Source organism: Lissotriton helveticus, chromosome 2_2 (genome assembly GCF_964261635.1).
Source record: "Lissotriton helveticus chromosome 2_2, aLisHel1.1, whole genome shotgun sequence".
In the NCBI taxonomy this organism is placed as follows: domain Eukaryota; kingdom Metazoa; phylum Chordata; class Amphibia; order Caudata; family Salamandridae; genus Lissotriton; species Lissotriton helveticus.
In genome coordinates, this window is record NC_136060.1 from 95,531,327 (window position 1) to 95,550,010 (window position 18,684).

At 39.8% G+C, this 18,684-nt stretch overlaps 1 protein-coding gene across 1 annotated transcript in view; it reads left to right on the forward strand.

The window, feature by feature from the left end:
* Nucleotides 1–18,684, forward strand: part of SGCZ (sarcoglycan zeta) — a 4,560,311-nt gene that overhangs the window by 1,007,954 nt on the left and 3,533,673 nt on the right. Inside the window, exon 4 of the mRNA XM_078678949.1 lies at nucleotides 11,738–11,793. The gene's annotated coding sequence lies outside the window, so the exon portion shown is untranslated. The remainder of the gene's footprint in view (nucleotides 1–11,737; nucleotides 11,794–18,684) is intronic.

An 18,684-nucleotide genomic window follows, 5' to 3' on the forward strand; every position in this document is an offset into this window, starting at 1 on the left:
AGCAAAAATATCAGTATACATGTTACAACATATGCAAGAAGGAATTAATGCAGTTGATGTAACTTATTGTACCATAGGTTAAATGTGAAAGAGATGGTATGAACTTCCGCTCATTAATTAAGGAAAAGGCAGCAGGATTACCTAGTGAGGCTTGTTACCAAACCACCAGAATCGTTTAAGGAGGGATTAATTGAGCCATCGTTTCAACCTGGTGCTGAGCCTAAATAATACCTCTGCATTTCTACCTACATTTACAGTTAAGTGAACAAAATATAAAAAAACGTATGCTTAAAATATGCCAAGCAAACGCACAAAAGGTGTGTTTGTATATAATCTAAAACAAAATGTAAACATATGCATACGTTTATTAAATTCCAGACAGCGTTATTCAGAATAAAGACATGCACTGTGGGTGCTGTAGTCAATTAGATGTCCTTCAATTTAAATGCTAGTTATGAAGTATTCTCTTTTCACTAAACATTATTCACTATATCATTATTATTTAATGATACTTACGTACACAGATGCCTAACAATGTACGTTCTAGTAATTGTATATTAATCTTAGTTATTCTAAGCAATGGATAATTATTCTGAGAAATGCTTTTCTCACAGTCATGCACAACAATATATAGAATCAGAAGGAGAGGAAGCGCAGAAGCAGCAACAATAAATTCGAGAGCCTACAAATCGGTTACCTAGCACAGTCCTTGCACAACAGGGTACCAGGACACTGTCAAGGCATGTCAGGCGTCGACAACAAGCCACACTGCCTTCTGCAAAATTCCCCCAACAACTCCACTTACATTCGGAAAATGTGCAATTCTGTATAGCTGCAACTCCGTGTACTGTAATTCTTGAGGGGGTGCTTAGAAAAATATAAATGCTTTATTTGACTAATCGTGGTATCTAGGAAATTGTGAAAAAAAAACCTTAGACAGGTACACTGCGAAAAAAAACGTGCTGCAGCAACAAAGCCCTTATACCTACCTTGAGTTAGGAGGTGGAGTGGGCATAGTACTTGCACATGTGTGGATAAGGCCTGGCTCCTTTGTGTGTTTTTGTCCTTACCAACAGATCCAGATTGGGCTTGAACTCAAATATGGGCTTGAACTCAAATATACACTGGCTTCTAAGCGGTATTTTACAAACATCTTCTCCTCTTTCTAGTCAAAACATTTTATGCACTGTACCTAAATGTCCTCCCTTTAGCACTTCACCATTGCATACAAATTCGCAATTTTGGAAAAATCTGCTGCATTTTGGGCATACATTTATACCCTGCACATGGTTACTACCAGCTTCCACTTGATGGCAATTTGCGAGTGCAAAATGCATTTTTTTTTAAACTTTTCACAAATCTGTAGTGCATGATATTTCTGATGACTTATTTGTCATTATTAATAATATAATTATTAAGCATTTGGTGTTGTTTATTATTAATATTCAAATAAGGAATGTCGCTCAAAAAATGACTCAAAAGTTTGTCGGTTCTCTTCTATTTTCGTAGATTCATCTGTCTTAGTACATTGATCAATGCTGTTTTAGCTTTTTCAAACTGGTTTGTGACTTGTTTGTGGTTCGTAAAATATTTATAGATCGTGCTCTAGTCATTTAAGTGACAGTTGTATTTATTTATTGCTGCTAAATGGATGACGTTTGAAATTATTTGGAATATTTTTTTGAGGCGGGAGTCTTTAATGGGGGTTGTGACATCTACCGCTAGTGAGTGTCAAAACCTAAGCCACAGTGAGACAACGATAAGCTACGGAGTAGAAACTTCCTAACAAAGGCACATGTGCTTGATTATTAATTGTATAGCTCATACAGCAAAAGCCTAACAAGCAACCTGTTATGTGTGACCTGTACCATCTTTTGAACAACTCTTATGAAAAGTACAACGCCTGTATGACTGCTGTTAGTTGACTGAATATATATTCTGTAGTGCTTTCCAACATGCATACCCTACTTTGGATTGGCGACCGCCTTCATGAATATTCACATTTTTTCCATGTCTAAGACACGGCTCAGTTTTAAGGCCTTCTATGGGTCGGATTTCTCCTGGTTTAGTAAGTACATTCCATTTTGAACTCTCTACCTACAATAGTATGAGTGTTTAGTGCCTAGACACCTTCACGTATATAGCGCCTGGACACCTTCGGGTATATGTAGCGCTTTACAAAAACCTAATTTAATTTTATTTCAAGACTTGATCTGGATTCACAATGGTGCCGTGCGACCCTGTCTTCCAAATCTCTTCAAAGAATTGACATCAAATACGTTTTTTAGCATTGTTAAAACTGGGTTTTGGTTATTTTTGACCTTGGGTTGAATGATCACAGTTTTCATCTCCACAGGTCGTTAGAAGATCCTTGACCTTAAAGAGTCCAAACTTAGTAGGAAATGAGAGGGTCAGACATATATCTCCATCTGACCGGATTTTATCTCTGGATGAAGCAGTAGTATGCTGGGGTAGGATTAAGCTGGAGCAGGTTTGGCAGATCACTTATCTGTGCTGTTCTGCTGATCCATTTCACATGAACTGTAAAAATCTGGGAGAAAATGAGGATTTACCGGAGGAATCTAAAACAGAGTTATTGATTGCCTTAGTAATTTCTAATTTCTAAGGGGTCCTCAGGGTCCTCCTTGGAATTGCCCAAATGTTCCCCAGTTACAAACTTATTATTAACTCTGGTACCAATTCCTGCGAGGGTGGAAAAAATCAGAGCATTTTAAAGGCTACTCGTAATGAGGCCCCTAATATGAATTTACCTATTTAGTTGATCTTTATCTTGCACGCATATTGATTTCGGGATGTTATTGTTTTTCCACCTAATGTAGTTGAAACCGGTTGTAGATAAAAATGTCGAATAATGCAATTCTAATTAAACAATTTTAATCTATAAAGCAGGCAATAGGTATAAGTGGTTGGCGTTTGTTAAATGCAAGAATAAAGAAGTGATTGATGAATGTTTAGGGAGAAACCAAACCTTACCTTTAGGCAAACGTTTGCTATTGGTCGGTGCGCTGACTGTTGTTTTATTAATAAAGATAAACAGACAAAGAAAACACAGTACTTATTTAGTCAAGGAGAGTTTTGTGAACCAATAGTTCTGATTATCTCTGATGGAAATAACCAGATCGTAGAAGAACAGTAAACAATTTAGTAAGTCCTACGTGTTAAACCATTGAGTAAAATTTGCTTTATAGTATGTTGCTTTGTATGCAAACACCCCATTCAGTTTCTCGAGTCTTTTTTTTCTTGTTGCCAGTCTCTGAACATAAGGGGTTTTCTTTCTTTTCTCATGAAGGCAGAGCTGTACAGCATTTCATCTACGAATCAGTCTGATGATCTTCTATGCTCTTCCTTTCCCTATATTCTACAAGGTAATTATGGCCATTGTCCAAAATATTAAAACCACATACGTTCTGCCACTATATCCAAACATACACAGATACTACTTCCTAAAACTGCTTCCCATATCTCAAGGTGGAATGTACATCTTAGGTAACAAATTGTGCATGGTCTAATATGTAACACTGCAAGTTATTAATAATGCTTATTGGAAGTTTTGGTGTTTTTTTGAGTTCCAATTACTTTGTTCTTCATCCTATACACAATTGAACAATTTGAAGTTAGCCCCAAACCTGGCAAAATTGAACTAGCCCCTGACAGCCCCTAAAGAACCCAAACACCCCAAAAATAACATCCGAGATGAGGGAGTTTAAGTGTAAAACACTTTGAGAATATGGGGCAATGTCACAACAATCCTTAACACACCAACCATCTTCTAGAAAAAAAAGAAAAATTGCTGATGCATGCCATAATAACTAATGCAGCAACACTCAGCAGCACAAAAAGCATATGACAACATAAAACCAAACTAGGCACTGCAAGAAACCTACTCACAACCCAAATCCACACATAGACTTCCAATCAAGGGGAAATCTGCATCATAAGCCCAACAACCAGTTAGTGAAGGAGTTTGCTGCACAGGAGATGTGCTAGAAATGCTCTCTCCTTTGCAAAGACTTACTGAAGGATTGTGCGCATTGTCGTATCAAGATATCAGGAAGCCATCACATTAAGGAGAAACCCAAGGGATTAGAGAAACACAGCCACTCTGAAGAAGATGGGAGTAGTCAGAGGCCTGGTGTAATAAGGACCCATTATAAATCCACATATTGAATTCAGTGAGTAAGGGACACATTAGAGAAAAGGGAAAATATTATGCCATATACAATGTACTCTCCAATCATAGCTTGTAAAAGGATGACATACCATCCCACAAACAAAGAAGCCTAAGTCTAGAAATTAAGGAGGAACCAAGTCCTGAAAGATTTCAGAAAATGTAGCAGTAAAAGGTTCCCTATGCAAAGAATGGGGGTGGGAGTCCCACTGCTTTGCAGTGTTCACAGAAGGAGGCTCTATCACACAATTTAACCAATTAGCAGAGAGATTGACAACCATGACCACATCATGGTAATCTTTGGAGAAGAAAGGAAATGCAATCCTTGTGATGAATAAAACATAGACTAATATACACAAGTCATCTACAAAGGAAGATGAGCGAGAAGTATGAAAATGGATTAAGCTTGACAAGAACTTATGTAAGAAGCTAAAAAGACATCCCTCATTATATTGGACTCCTGCAATTTTCATATATTATTGTTGAAATTTATCATTATTGCAGTAATTTCTACAGTTTGTTGCTGGACTTGGAACTCTGTGCAGTTTACCCCTGATAAATAGGAGTTAAGTGCTGTTACTCCCCCTTTAAATGTGGGTAAATTAGCTAATCCCTGATTAACATATTTAACTTGCCTATAGTTCCCTAGTATATGATGTAGCAAATACCAAGGACTTTGAAGTTGAATACCACTTTGGACTCAGCACCTTATTGTGCCATAGACAGGGTTGGCCTATAATACATTGCTTTCGGCCTACCATATATAGCTTGACGAAAGCAGCCTAAAAGTCTTCTGTGAAACCTTTCAAATAAGCCATTTCTAACAGGCGGAAAAACCCTATTTTTAAATATTAGTAAAATCACCTGCAGATACACCTTAATGCCCAAAAAGTAGGATGCAATAGTTTTAAAAGAGCAACATCTGAGAAATTGAATTTGTATGTTCCTCCAGAGGCTAGCCCCAAAAGCTAATGTCACTGGCAGTACTGTAACTGGATCCTTAAAACTTTAATCTGTTACTTCTTACAAGACACAGCTACAATCGTCATTCAGAGCCTATTTTTCATATTTACCGAAAATCCAGCTCATCGATGAACTTCCATTTTTCATAAATATTTAGGAACAGTAACTTTTAGAAAGTTACCATTCCCTCCCATAAGCTCCTGGAGGCAGGTTTCCATGAGCCTGTGAATAAAATTGCTCCCAAAGCAGGACACTGGCTTATGCCTGGTTACAAGTTGGGCTGGATGCAGAATATGTGATCCCTATCAGATTAGTAAGGATAACGGAGGTGGGCCTAGGAACTTCAATAACTTAGAGAGGAACAAAGGGTAAACCTGGCCATTCATAATTTAAGGTAAGGGAGACCTGAGGAAGGGAAAGTCTTTGTTCACCGTGTCCACATACAGGCTCTGAACATAGTGGGTGGGAAGGTCCCTCCTAACAAGCTAGTGTTATCATTTATTGAGGATGGTGATTGCCTAGCCTAAATAATAATCCACTTTCTTACAATTACTTTGGCCTTGGTACCCACTCAGACTCTCTTAATAACTACTACTATAATCACCAAATGAGCCATCATGAATCCAGAGTGAAAGTGGACTTTAAGTGAACAGGCAAAAGTTAGGAATGAAAGAGATCTAGATGTGCTTCATAAAATGGGTTAGAGTTGAGTATGCTAGGGAGGTGGCAGTTGGTGCTCCATGAGGAACCGCACCACCCACCAAGCCCAGTTGCATTGAAATTACCTTATACATGGCATCTGGCACACACCTCAGGGAACTAGGATTGGTTTAAGTAGCCAAACAGATATCAGGAAAATCACACAGCTAACATGACAGTGTTATTTCAAAGGGAGCAAGATTGCTGTATGGTGATTAAACATTAAACCTTTCCTGCATGGCGATGCGTGACAACAGCTGACACAGAATAATTCACTGCTGAACTATGGGAAATGTCACAGGTGCAGCATTGCTGAGACTTCTATGCAAGTTGATCTGACTCATCAAGACCTATACCTTAAACATATTTAAAACTCCTGACCCTTAAATTTTTTATTCAGAGACAGTGTTATTTCAACATACCAGACACTATGCCGTGAGTGGAGAAAACCTCCTCTTGGTTGAATTACATCTGCCTAACACCTGTAACGCATAGTCAAAAAAAGTCTATTGCAGCTACTCAAGAGCAATGATCCCTCTACTTTTTTTTCTCCATGTGCAGCAGAGTAAGGTCTCTGTGCACTGCAGCCAAGGCTATGTGTGCCAAGAACCCGACCGCACATGTAGACCAGGGCTTTAAGCGTGATAAAAAAACTAGGAGGGTCTCTCAAAGGGGCGTGACCGATGCAATTAAGGGCATGGCTTAAAAGCAATTAAGCTAAAAATCTTTGCTTAGCATAGTGTGCCACTTGACTGATATTTTGCTTCTTCTGTCATTGCATCCAGATATATAATACAAGTAACAATACACCTACAAGAAGCTAGGACTATTGACTCTGTCAATGGTTGTTTGTTGCATAAAGTTGTATATAATATTGAAAATGCTTCCCCTCTTGTTGTAGAGGTTGTGGCTTAATGCTCGAGCAGTCGACTTAGGAGATGGGTTTTGAGTCTCTGGTCAGATTAACATCCTGCGATTCTGAGCAAATCAATCACCGCATGCATACAAAAATAAAAACATATAAATCGCTCCAATACTTTTGGATTGAGTTTGCACTATATACAACTTGCTGCATTTCTTTTCTAAATGTGGGACAGATGGTTTGCCTTTTGAAAGAAAGTATTTTAAATGCAGCCCAGGACGGATGCTGTGACCAGGGGAGCAACTAGTCCTCAACTACAGGGGGTAACACTCCCAGCCTGGGCTGGCCCAGCACTGGCCGTACACTATGCAACAGTCTTTTTTGGCACCCCTTCCTAATTGCCTCCTCCTCCACGAATTCCCTCACTACCACTCACCAACAATACACCTCATCTCTCTATAGCACCTTTCTGACAAACATTTCATTTTTTAATAACGCTGCTCCTAGGTTACTCACACCCAATTCTGTGATCTGCATGGTACACATTCTTTGTATCTGGCACATTAACCCCCTGTGCTGTGTGGGTGGCAGGCATGCACAGTGAGTGATGCAACAGTGTAAGCGTAGGTAGGGTACGAGGAGTGACTGCAGGGTGAGTGAGGTGACCATATAAATTTGGGTGCAGATGTAAGTGCAGAGTGGAATGAATGAATGCATGGTTAGTGATGGGCTTGTTTGAGTGAGATTGCAGAGTGAGCCATGAGGGAGACAGTTGAGTGAAGTATCACATGAGTGCAGGGTGAGTAGTGCCCTTGCGTGACTGCAGGGGGAGATACAGGGTGAAAAGCACAAGTGTATTGTGAGTGCAGAATGATCACTGAGTGCAGGGTGAGCGGGTGAATGGTGATCAGTGTGAGTGCATTGTGATCACTGTGAGTGCAGGGTGAGCGGGGAAGTGTAAGGCGAGAATGAGGAGTACGTTGTCTGAATGTAGGGTGGATGCCCAAACACAGACAGTATATGACTTGAAGGTGGGTGTATGTGGTGCAAGACTGTAGGAGAAGGTGAGTGAAAAGGTGTGAAAGAACGTTTGTCAGTGTCTATACATTTAATGGAAATATAGTAATGGCACATTGTGTACTGTAAAAAAGCTGAACAAAAATACCGAGTGCCCCTGGAAAGCAACACATTATGCAGCAGTGTTGGCTAAATTATGAAATAAGAATAGGCACTTTATGTGGGATAATACAGCACATGCTTTCATAGTGTTACTTAATTTTTTATAATTTGTTTATACATGGTAAGCCTGTCTGCTCAAATGTTTCACCTCCTTAGGACCGGTTTAGAAACCAAATAGAGATGTAAGCAACTGAAAGATGCCCAGCCAATCCTTTGCGAAGGGCCTTCCATGCCCTCAAACATATGTCTCAACTTTTTTTTAGTAACTTTTGATCGTTTGATTTGTTTAAGCTAGAAACTATTTTCATTTGGTTTAAATCTACAGATTTCTGTTTCAGATGATGGATTATGTGGCAAATCCATAATTATGCAAATATAACGCATAATTCCAGTTGCCCCTTAATACCTTATACTTGTGATGCTGCAATGTGCCATGTGCTTAGGAACAAGCAGACCTTCTAGTCTATGATGATGTAATGTATCACAACATGGTTTCCCATTAAAAGAATAAAAGAGTATGGGAAAATATGTATGCTACCCTGAAAACTATGGTAAGAGCTAGTCCTTCTGCTGCAAATGATGGTAGGTTATGTAATGAAGGGACTACCGGATGAGGCTGAAAAACACAGGTAGGCTTTAGCGCTGTTGGCGCGCAGTGTGACAATCGTTTTGTCAGCCCCAACTGATGACCTTCTCCATGAATTCCCTTACTACCATCCTCCAACAGTACCCTTCACATCTCCAAAGCTTCTCTCTGGCAAACATTTATTTTATATAGGTCTACTGATTATTCACTCACACTCAGTTCTTTCATGGTACATGTCAGTCACGCGTTATTTGCAGCAGGCACATGAACCCATTGAGGGTTCCAGCAGGAGCATTAATCACTGTCATTGTCTTGAAATTTTTAGTGTTGCCTCAAGACTGATGGCCACCCAAGGAAACTAGCAGCACCTGCTTTCAACCCCAAAAGTTATTGTAAAAGCACAGTGACCCCACCTCACATACCTGACAAGGTCAGTGCCAGGTGCAACCACACTGACGTCCTAAAGCTGGCCCTGATTGAACACACACACAGAAACAGCAGTAATCCATCCTGTGTTATGTAAAACAAAGAAAACATTAAAAAATACGTTGTGAGCTTTTGAATAACAGCACTATTCACCAACGTCTACCTGCTGTTCAGTACATGGAACCGGCTCCCAGTCCGATGGGAAAACATGACAATTTAATTATTTTATTTTTAGCAGCATCAACCAGAGAGAGGCATTTGTACAGCACACTTTCAAAAATGTAAGTGGAAAGCAGCCCCATCCTACATAGTGAACAGGCGTGCAACGCCCATAGGCCTAAAAGGGCTTCAGCACCCCCCCCGTTGTGTGCCTCAGCCCGGGCTGAGAACGCTTCCCGGGCACACACCGACAGTTCTTCAGCTGCCAGCCGCACCGGAGTACTTCACCGGTCTTTAAAAGACTATTCACATGTTAATGAGGCTTTGTTGTTTTTTCACCCCTTCTTAGAGCCCGTGCATCTTCACTCTGCCTAATGCTGGAAGAATTATCCCCCCCACCCCCTGACATTTTGATCAGTCCCTGTCCGCCGCCCCCACCGAAATTTGGCGCTAGTTGCACCTCTGATTGTGAACATGTGCTTACAAAACTTATTGTTTCCTGTAACATGCCAGAACGCACGCATGTTACAATCAGTGCAGACTCACTGAAACGTCAAGTAAATATTTCTTGTGAACCAGGGCACCACAGACACGTAAAGCAAAAACGGCATGTATAACTGCTGCCTACTCTGGGCTATGTTAAGGCATTCCACAGGCCCATGGCAAGAGTAACCAGAAAGGTGTGCCTGTGCCATAATACCTCTGCGCTTCAAAGTTAAGAAAATACCACACCTTTCATGAGCTTCAAATTTAAAGGCCGTGGCTGGTGCACGTTAATCAACGACATGCGCGCTTTGCAAGAGTCTACGCGTGCTGGTAAAATGCACTGTGCGCGCGCGCGCATGTGCTCATGTTACCGTAATGATGCTCAAGAGGGCATATGGGTGCAGCACTGTGTCCTGACCAGGCTTAATAACATCCAGCTATGGAATTCAAACTGACACCAGGAAGGTGTTACCAAGATGGTGCATCAGGTGACCAAGCTTCACTATTGGTCCAGGATCACACTGCATTCCTCTCACAATAAATGTTCCGGAGACTCCTCCCCATACTAATTTTCCCGATTGATCAGTCAATCAGATCTTCCAACAGGAGAATACCCATAAATATGTGTGAATATGCATCTTATTTTCTTACGAATTATCAAAAGTACAACTTGTATACTACTAATATATAAGGCATTCTGCAATTGCTGTATAATAACCATTCTCTAATTTCGTTATTATCTGTGACTTGTGATGCACCCAGTCAAAGATTATGACGAAATTACGTCAGATCTCAAGTGTAGCAATTTATTACAGCTGAGTTCTCTCCCAATGCCTGCCGCGAGGGCCAACAGCGGAGGGCCAAGTCAGTGCTATAATGCAAGAATTGTCCCAAGGGACTAATTTGTCCAATACCTTTCATGTGACTCCTAGGTATACAAAATCATTCAATTACTCAATAATTATTGAATAAGTGCCTGACAAATATGTATGTTCATCTTTGGAACACTGTGTCGTCTGCATGATTATGATATGTTATGTTAAGGGAGATTTAGAAAGTGCACGTATACCAACAGGCCTCTTGGCGCTGAGTTAGTAACCACCGTTATCTGAATCCGCACCTAGCTATAGGCTTGAGTGAATAGCCATGTTTTCAGCATTTTTTAAGCCACATGTGATTTGCTGCTTGTCTGCCTTCGATGGGCATAGAGTTCTAGAGTTGGAGTCCTAGTATGGAGAATAGAGACCCTCCCATCCTTTCATGTCAAAATCTTGGGACCACCAGTTAATTCATTTGTGCAGATCTGAGATTGCGTGTCTGGCAATATCTATGGATCCTTGTGGATAAGTATTTAGGACCTTTGCTTTGGATTACTTTAAAAATAATGCATCCTGTTTTAGACTAGGATCGCTGCGCCACTGGGACCCAATAAAGCTCCTTCATCCGCGGCTTCATGTGGCAGTGTCTTTTTTGTTGAAACATGATTCTAGCAGCTTTACTTTGTATCATCTGACGTCTGTGATTTTGGTTTTTAGGGAGACCCACGTAAAGAGCATTAGCATAATCGATTTTAGACAAAATCAAGGCAATAATGATTTGAATGCTAGCCTCTCTGGTGAAGGATCTTCTAATTTTCCTGAACTTCCTGAGTTGGAGAAAGCAGGAAGATGTGTTTACCTGGGGTTTCATAGATAGGTTCACATCAATTTGAATGCCAAGACCGTGCTCTTGCGTTTGGGTGGGGAATCTAACTCTGTTGGCCAGTAAACAGGAGTCCAATAATTTAATTATTATTGGGGATGACAATCTCTGTTTTGTCAGAATTAAGTTTTAAACGTTAGTTATTCATCCAGTCTCTGATGCACAGAGTTCATATCATGCACATTTAGTATGAAAATATACATGTGTCGTGTGCCTAATCATTATTATTCAATAATTAATTAGTAATTGAATGATTTTGAACACCTCGCATTCACATGAAAGGTATTGGACAAATGATTCCCACTGGACAATTGTTGCATTATAGTATGAGTACCATGGCCCTTGCGGGCAGATATGGTTTAGGGTTATCCTTGTATTAGTGAGACAGGGGTGAAAGGCGAGTCAGGTCACAGATCATAATTATAGCAGCTGTTTATAGAACACAAAATGAAACATTGATTTTCTTTCTTCTACTCTGTTTTTCTAGCTGTACAGTGACAAGAAGAAAGAAGATATTTATGGACACATGTTTGCACTCCTTGGGTAATTATAGAACAGTTGCAATCTTTCCTCATGTTTCTGTCATACCTTTTAAAGACAAATAACTTTTATTAAACTGCTTCTAATATCATTATGTAACAAATATTGAACAGCTTTATTGATGCGTTTAATTTTGAAATAGAGAGTCTACTTTTATTCTTCATGTTTGCAAATATGCTCCCTTTTTCATATGAAAGAGGTGCACACCAAGGACTTAAGTGGTTTGTGGGAAAGGTGATGGTGTGATCATTATTTTTAAGGAGTAAAGTACCCACTTCCATACATGATTTGGTTATTACAAGCCACCTTGGAGTTCAATAAAACCCCGCCTTTGGCCTTGTTCCTCTACATAGTGATGGAATTTATCGGTGACTTGCAAAATCATTGTAATGTGCAGCACAGGGTACTGTATCCTATATAAAATAATGCATTGAGCAAAGTGCTATGAAAAATAAAAATGGGTATAAAATGTTCATCTACACTTGTGAGTAATAAGAATATTGTTAGAAATTGAATTTCTGGATGGCTAGTATATGCTCCTAAGCCAGGCAGAATCCCCTACTCTAGTCGGGGTAACTAAGTTACGCTCATAAAATAACCCCTGCTCAATCCCTTGGTAGCTTGGCACAGAGCAGGTAGGAATATCCCAGAAGCAGTACTTGAAACTACCTCAAAGCCTACCTGGGGCGGGACACTGGATTATTGCCCTCCTGGCAAAAAGAAGGATACTAACGCAAAGGTAATGAAATGGCTTGCCCTGCACATTTTAGCAGTAGATAACTTTCTGCTTTTAGGAGACTAACTATCATGTGGATAAAATCTCAGATCCTGGCTCTATCCATCTGCTTGCAAGTTTGGAATCTTTATGACTCCACCAATAAATAGAAGGTCCTACTCATAGAGCAGGAAACACATTGGATTTAGGGCCAGATGTGCGACCATGTTATTTTGTGAGTCACAAATTGCGCTCAATTGCGAGTCGCTATTTGCGACTTGCAAAATGACATGTACAACAGTGTCAGAGACACTGTTTGTGATTCTCAATGGGGTCGCAAATTGCATGCCTCATCAATATTCATGAGGGACTCGCAATTTGCGACCCCATTGAGAATGGCTGGCTCTCCCAGGTATGGTGGCCTGCTGGGCTCAGCAGACCTCCATGTCTGGGACTGCTTTTAAATAAAGCATTTTTTTTAAATGCATCCCATTTTTCTGGGGACCCTGTCCCTTTTGCAATTGCATTACCACCCTCTTGAAGAGGGTGGTAAATTGCAAGTGTTTTGCGACCGCAATTGCAGTTGCAAAACATTTGTACATGGATTGTGGGGTCATTATTAGGAAGGGAAGTCCCCTTCCTAATAGCGAGTCGCTAAACACTATTTTGCAACTCGCAAAATAGTGTTAGTACATGCCCACAGGATGTTTGCATGCAAAATCCCAACGTACATCTGGCTCCAAGTGTTTTCCAATGTGCCTAATATGGTAGTTGATCCTCTGGCTCTCAAGAGTGGACAGACCATTTTTCCATTAACTTCAATATTGAGATGCAGAAACTAATGTTTTAAAACTTACTAGACCCTGGAGGAAGGTAGTTGTTTCTGCCGTCTCACCTGTTTTTGCCTCTTTTGAAGGACTATGGAGACATCAATCTTGCCTTAAAGGACTTTGAATATTTTTATACAGGTGTTAGACCTCATAGCCCCCCTTGAAACAAACTAATAGTAAAACTAGAAACCTTATCTCACCCTGGTACACTGAATCCCTAAAAACGGAAAAACATTTGTAGGAAGTGTTAAGGCAAATGAGGAACTTCCATATCAGCTGAGGATAGACTCATTTACTAAATCTGCATTAAGAAAAGATCTAAAAAATAACTTACTAACAAGGTGATGTGTACCTCCCCAATCCCAGCATCTCAGGTGACCTTGCAGCACAGTTTGAGCAAAAGATTAGGAATATTTGCCAATCTCTATCTAATAATGTGGTTTCGAAAGGGCAATCCCCAGACGAGTCCTCAGCCTACCACCCTGGAGTCCCTCAAACCTTCCACTCTTGAGCCAGTGCTGGGTCTGCTTAAAACAATCAAATCTGGATCTTCTGATGATTCCTCCCCTCCTTACATCATCGTCACCCTAGCTCCAATATTTCTTGCCCTTTGTGGACTATTGTAACCGTTTTTGTTTCAATTTGGAAGCCCTTCCTATCAAATAAAAAGCTGCCAGGGTTATACCTATTGCTAAAAAAACCTATGGCCGACCCCACAGACCTGGGCAACAACAGACCAATATCCTTCCTGCCTTTTATTGGGAAAGTTATTGAGACTCTGGTAGACCACTGGTGTCTTTTTTAGAAACCCACTCCTTCTTATATTCTTCCCAGTAAGGCCTCTGTGCTTCTTATAGCAAGGAGTCAGGCTTGGTGAAGGTAATTTATATAATCAGACTTATCTTAAATCAGGGGAACTCTGATATGCTGGTTCTCCTTGATCTATCACCATTGTTTGACACCATCTCCCAATTCAATCCTAAACCAGAGATATGGGGAGATTGGTGTCAGTTGGAAAGCTTTAATCTGGCTTGAACATTTTCTGGCAGAGGGAACCCATGCAGTACAAGTATACCTCTATTACTCCAGAACTATGGCTAAAGCGGTGCCACAGAGTTCAAATTTGAGCCCAACTTTAACAAAAATTAATGTAGCTTCCCTGGCCAAGGTCATCAGGTCATATGGTTTTGATATGATTTCATATGATGATGACACACAATGTGTCATCATTATGAACCCTAATCCAGAACGTTCAAAAATCAAATTTAAGGACTGCATGTTACAAATTACCTCCTGGATGATGGCCAGTTTTCTTCAGCTATATTCCAGTAGATGCACATTTAGCTATTTGACTTTCTGATCAACTGACTGGTGGCCATCTGAACTGGGTCTCCCACATCCAATCCCAAAACAATTGCTAGAAACCTGGGTATTCTCCTGGATGACAACCTCTCCATGAAGGAGCATGTCAAATCACTTACTGGGATATGTTTTGGCGTGGTGCACTTGCTTAGGAAGGCCTTTATCTGGGTTCATTTACAAGCAAAGAAAGCCCTGGTCCATTCTCTGATAGTGAGCCACCTGAATTATGAAAACTCCGTCATGGTCATAATGAATGAAAGACTTCTCTCTAGACTACAGGTGCTACACAGAACATGGCAGTCTTGTCTGCAATCTCCCTCTGCGATCTCCATCTGAACCTTTGCTACGTTCTCTTCATTGGCTTTCCATGAAAAAGTGTGTACTGTTTAAACATTTGTGTCTGGCCTTTAATTTCTTGCATGGGAAATGGCGATGTTACCTTCAAATTAAGCTGCATCCATATATTCCGTCACGTTGGCTTAGATCCAGTGAGCCTCTTTTGCTATGCCCCAGCGTGTATTTGTACTGCTGGGCATGGGGGCTGCACCTTCTCCGCTCCCAATTAATGGAATCAATTACCCTACAGTTACATTCTTGCTCAGACCTATCCTTCTTTATAAAATCTCTATAAACCTGGCTGTTTGATATTTAATACTTTCATTGAACTGTGACCTGTGCATTCTGCTCAGGTGCCGAGAGATCGCCTCGGGGATGATTTGTGTGCCCAGCAATTTATAAATAATAAAAATAATATCATTATTTGGGTCTCTGATACTGTCCTGTTTTGCTGTCTCACACTGTTGGGGCAAGGCTCTCCTAATCAGAGTTTCTACGTGTGTTCACCTTCCACTTACAACTGTTCTGCTTTCAGCCACCAGGCTTATGTTAGGTGCTAAGGAATACGAGTATTTATTACCATTCTTAAAAAACTGTATTGGCTGACAGTAGAGACTGACATTCATGTTAATCTGGCTTGCCTTACCTAAAAGGTATTCATTTTATGGAGACTCTCATAACTGGCATCGTAACTCCAGGAGAAAGAATACCACCCATAGCAAGTATCTCATTTACCTTCATTCTCACTTCTCGGAAAATCATTTATGTCCAACCAAGCATATTTTCTTGCCACCCCTAGTTTTTGAACTTCCTTGCTCCTTATCTGGCTCTGTAGATTGATGCTGATGCAATGTAGAAATGCTGAGGCTTTGAAAGGATGAGATGTGAATTAATGCCATAGTTCTGATGAAATGCTGCGTTTGGGGAAAATGAACTGTGTCATTATGTTTATTTATCCAGCTGTCTGAGATCTCACATTCAGGGGCACACACATGACATTATAATGCTATTAAAGTGGCCTAGAGAACTCATTGTGCTTTTCTCTGATAGCAACACAGATTGGAGGAGGGCAGTCATTCACCTCCCAGGGTTGTTATCTGTGGCTTAACAGTGCAACTTTAACCCAACCTTATATGTGATCAAGAAAAGGAGCTTTCAGAGTCCTACTGAGAGAGGGGCTTAGGCTCAAATGAAACTTTGGTACCCCTGAGTTCAGGATTTGATTGGGTCAAATTTTTGTGCTTTTTGGCTTGTGGCAATGTGTATACTTCTTGTAGCAGGACTGAGTTGGTTATGGTGGCAAACCAATGGTCATGGCTATATGCCTGATGTTTTTATTATGAAATGATATGATAATGGACCGTGGGTCTGACGACAAATTCATTGTGAAAAGCGTTGATAGCCATTTAAGTGTGAATTGTTATTACTCTATATCAATTAATTTAGTAAGAAAGGGATTTGGTTTTGTTTACTGCTTCTGACAAACCTTAGGGGAGAAGACTTGAACTCTAATAATTCTTGCTAGAATCTCTTCTTAGATGTCTTCCAGGATCTTCCAATAAAACAAAATAAATAATACCTACATCCATGTATATGTAAATATACATTAATATAGATATAAAAGGCCTTTAGGTCCATTCTATTCTACGACTGGTCTGTCTGGGTGTCATTTACACTCTGTTTTTATTATTGGCATCAAACTGCATAGGGTATGAGTTCAGTCTGTATCAGCATTGGCTCTTTTGACCTGTGAATGATGTCATTTTCTGATCATGTGTGTACATCGACCTGAAAATAAGTGCACTTCATTATCAAGGCTGATTGGTCAGTGGTCAGTCCTTTAGTTATGATTTTTTAAAATGTTATTATTCCCCTTTCATTTCTTTGCTTCTCATCTTTTTATTTATGTTTCTTAAGTGTATAATGCAGGTCTCAAGGAAATGATAACGGGTATTTTGCTTGCCATTTATTTCAACTGCATTGTGCCACATTTCATGTGGCCGCTACTTTGAAACTAGGAGTCCATGGCGGGATCATTGTTTTATCTTTTTGAAATGGCCACCACACTGGTTCTAAATGTGGTGGCAATGCTTGAACCTTTCACAATGATAGACTATTTACAAAACGTATGTAAGATGGACACCCGCTGCTGTGGTTCGTTTAATAATGTAAACATACGTTGGTGACTTTTAGAAAGCAGCATGTATTCCTTCTCCTACTAATATGTTTTAATTTATCTTGCTTATGTTGTTGAATTTGTGTAATTTTGTCAGAAAGTGAATGAAAGGATGAGTCAAAGGATTGATGTATGGATGCATGAGTCCAAAGATGAGTGACAGACTGTGCGTATAATGACTTTTTGAGTGTCCAAACTGATCAGCGGCAGAAAAGACACTTTCATTCATTAGTCAGACATATTGGCATTGCCAATGCTTGATTGCATTTTTTATTGTGCTATATTCTGCATACCATGTTGTATTACCCAGTCTATGTGCAGGGATTGTGTTATCATTAGTCCAACAGGGTCGTTAGAAGGACAATTTTCTTCCCATGGTAACCGTGCTACACCGTCTGCTGTTTCTTTCTTATTTATTTAAGACGCTTAAGAAATAAACATAACTGTTTTCGATTGCAACATTTTTATCTGTGTATTCTTGCTGTTTCATTTTCTTGTATAAAATTATATATGATTGTGCATTGCTCCATAAGACTTGGGCAAGATTCATACTTAGGGAAGAAACCACTAAATAAATAAATTAAATAAATAATAATTTACATTAATGGAACAGAACAAAATTGCTTTTCATTTTTGTAGAAGAACTATTTTCGGTATTGACAATATTTTTATCTGTAACAAAAACGGTCGCACATTGTTTGTCCTTTATTTTTACTTCACATGAAATAAGAAAGGTGAGAAATAAATTGTGCCTCCAGGTATGAAAAAAATTAAGACACGGCTTTGGCAAATTTTAGTTTGCTCCGTTTTTTAGCTCAAGCAGAAAAAAATGAGCAAAATCAATGTTACATTGTTTTTACTATTGCAATTTTTCATTGTTACAGCATCTTCCCAATTCCCAAAGAACGTAATGCATTTCATGATAACAAATGTGTAAAGTACCTTGCGTGCCTAATTCTGCATAAACATGCTCACCATGCAGAACTCCAAACAGCTCAAAACAGCACGCTTGAATTTCGAAATGAGATAAGCATCTGTGCACAACTGAGCTTGTGTGTATTTTGCCTTTCATTCTGCTTAATCGAAGAGAGAATCTTCAGCTGAAATGTCAACATCTGAGCACTAGCAAAAGTCATTGAAAAAAATTATAGTCTTGGTCTTCACACATGTGGCTACACTATAATTTTCTCGGAATATCTGGTCGGATTTCTACAGTTGTACAGATTTCTTTTTGGCTGATTAGCATATGGTGCGTCTAACCTCCCCATGACATGATCAGATAATGACCAACCAATTGTTGATGGTGTCTTGAAGAGTGAGAAAAGGCATGGATTAAACACTCCATTTCACTGGCAAATCACAGGCCTGAAACCAGGTCATTTTAGCGTAGGACAGCTACAAGAAAACAGGTATGATGCCTGCAAAGAACTGCACACATACAATTGAAAAACAACACATTCCAAAAGACTATGTTA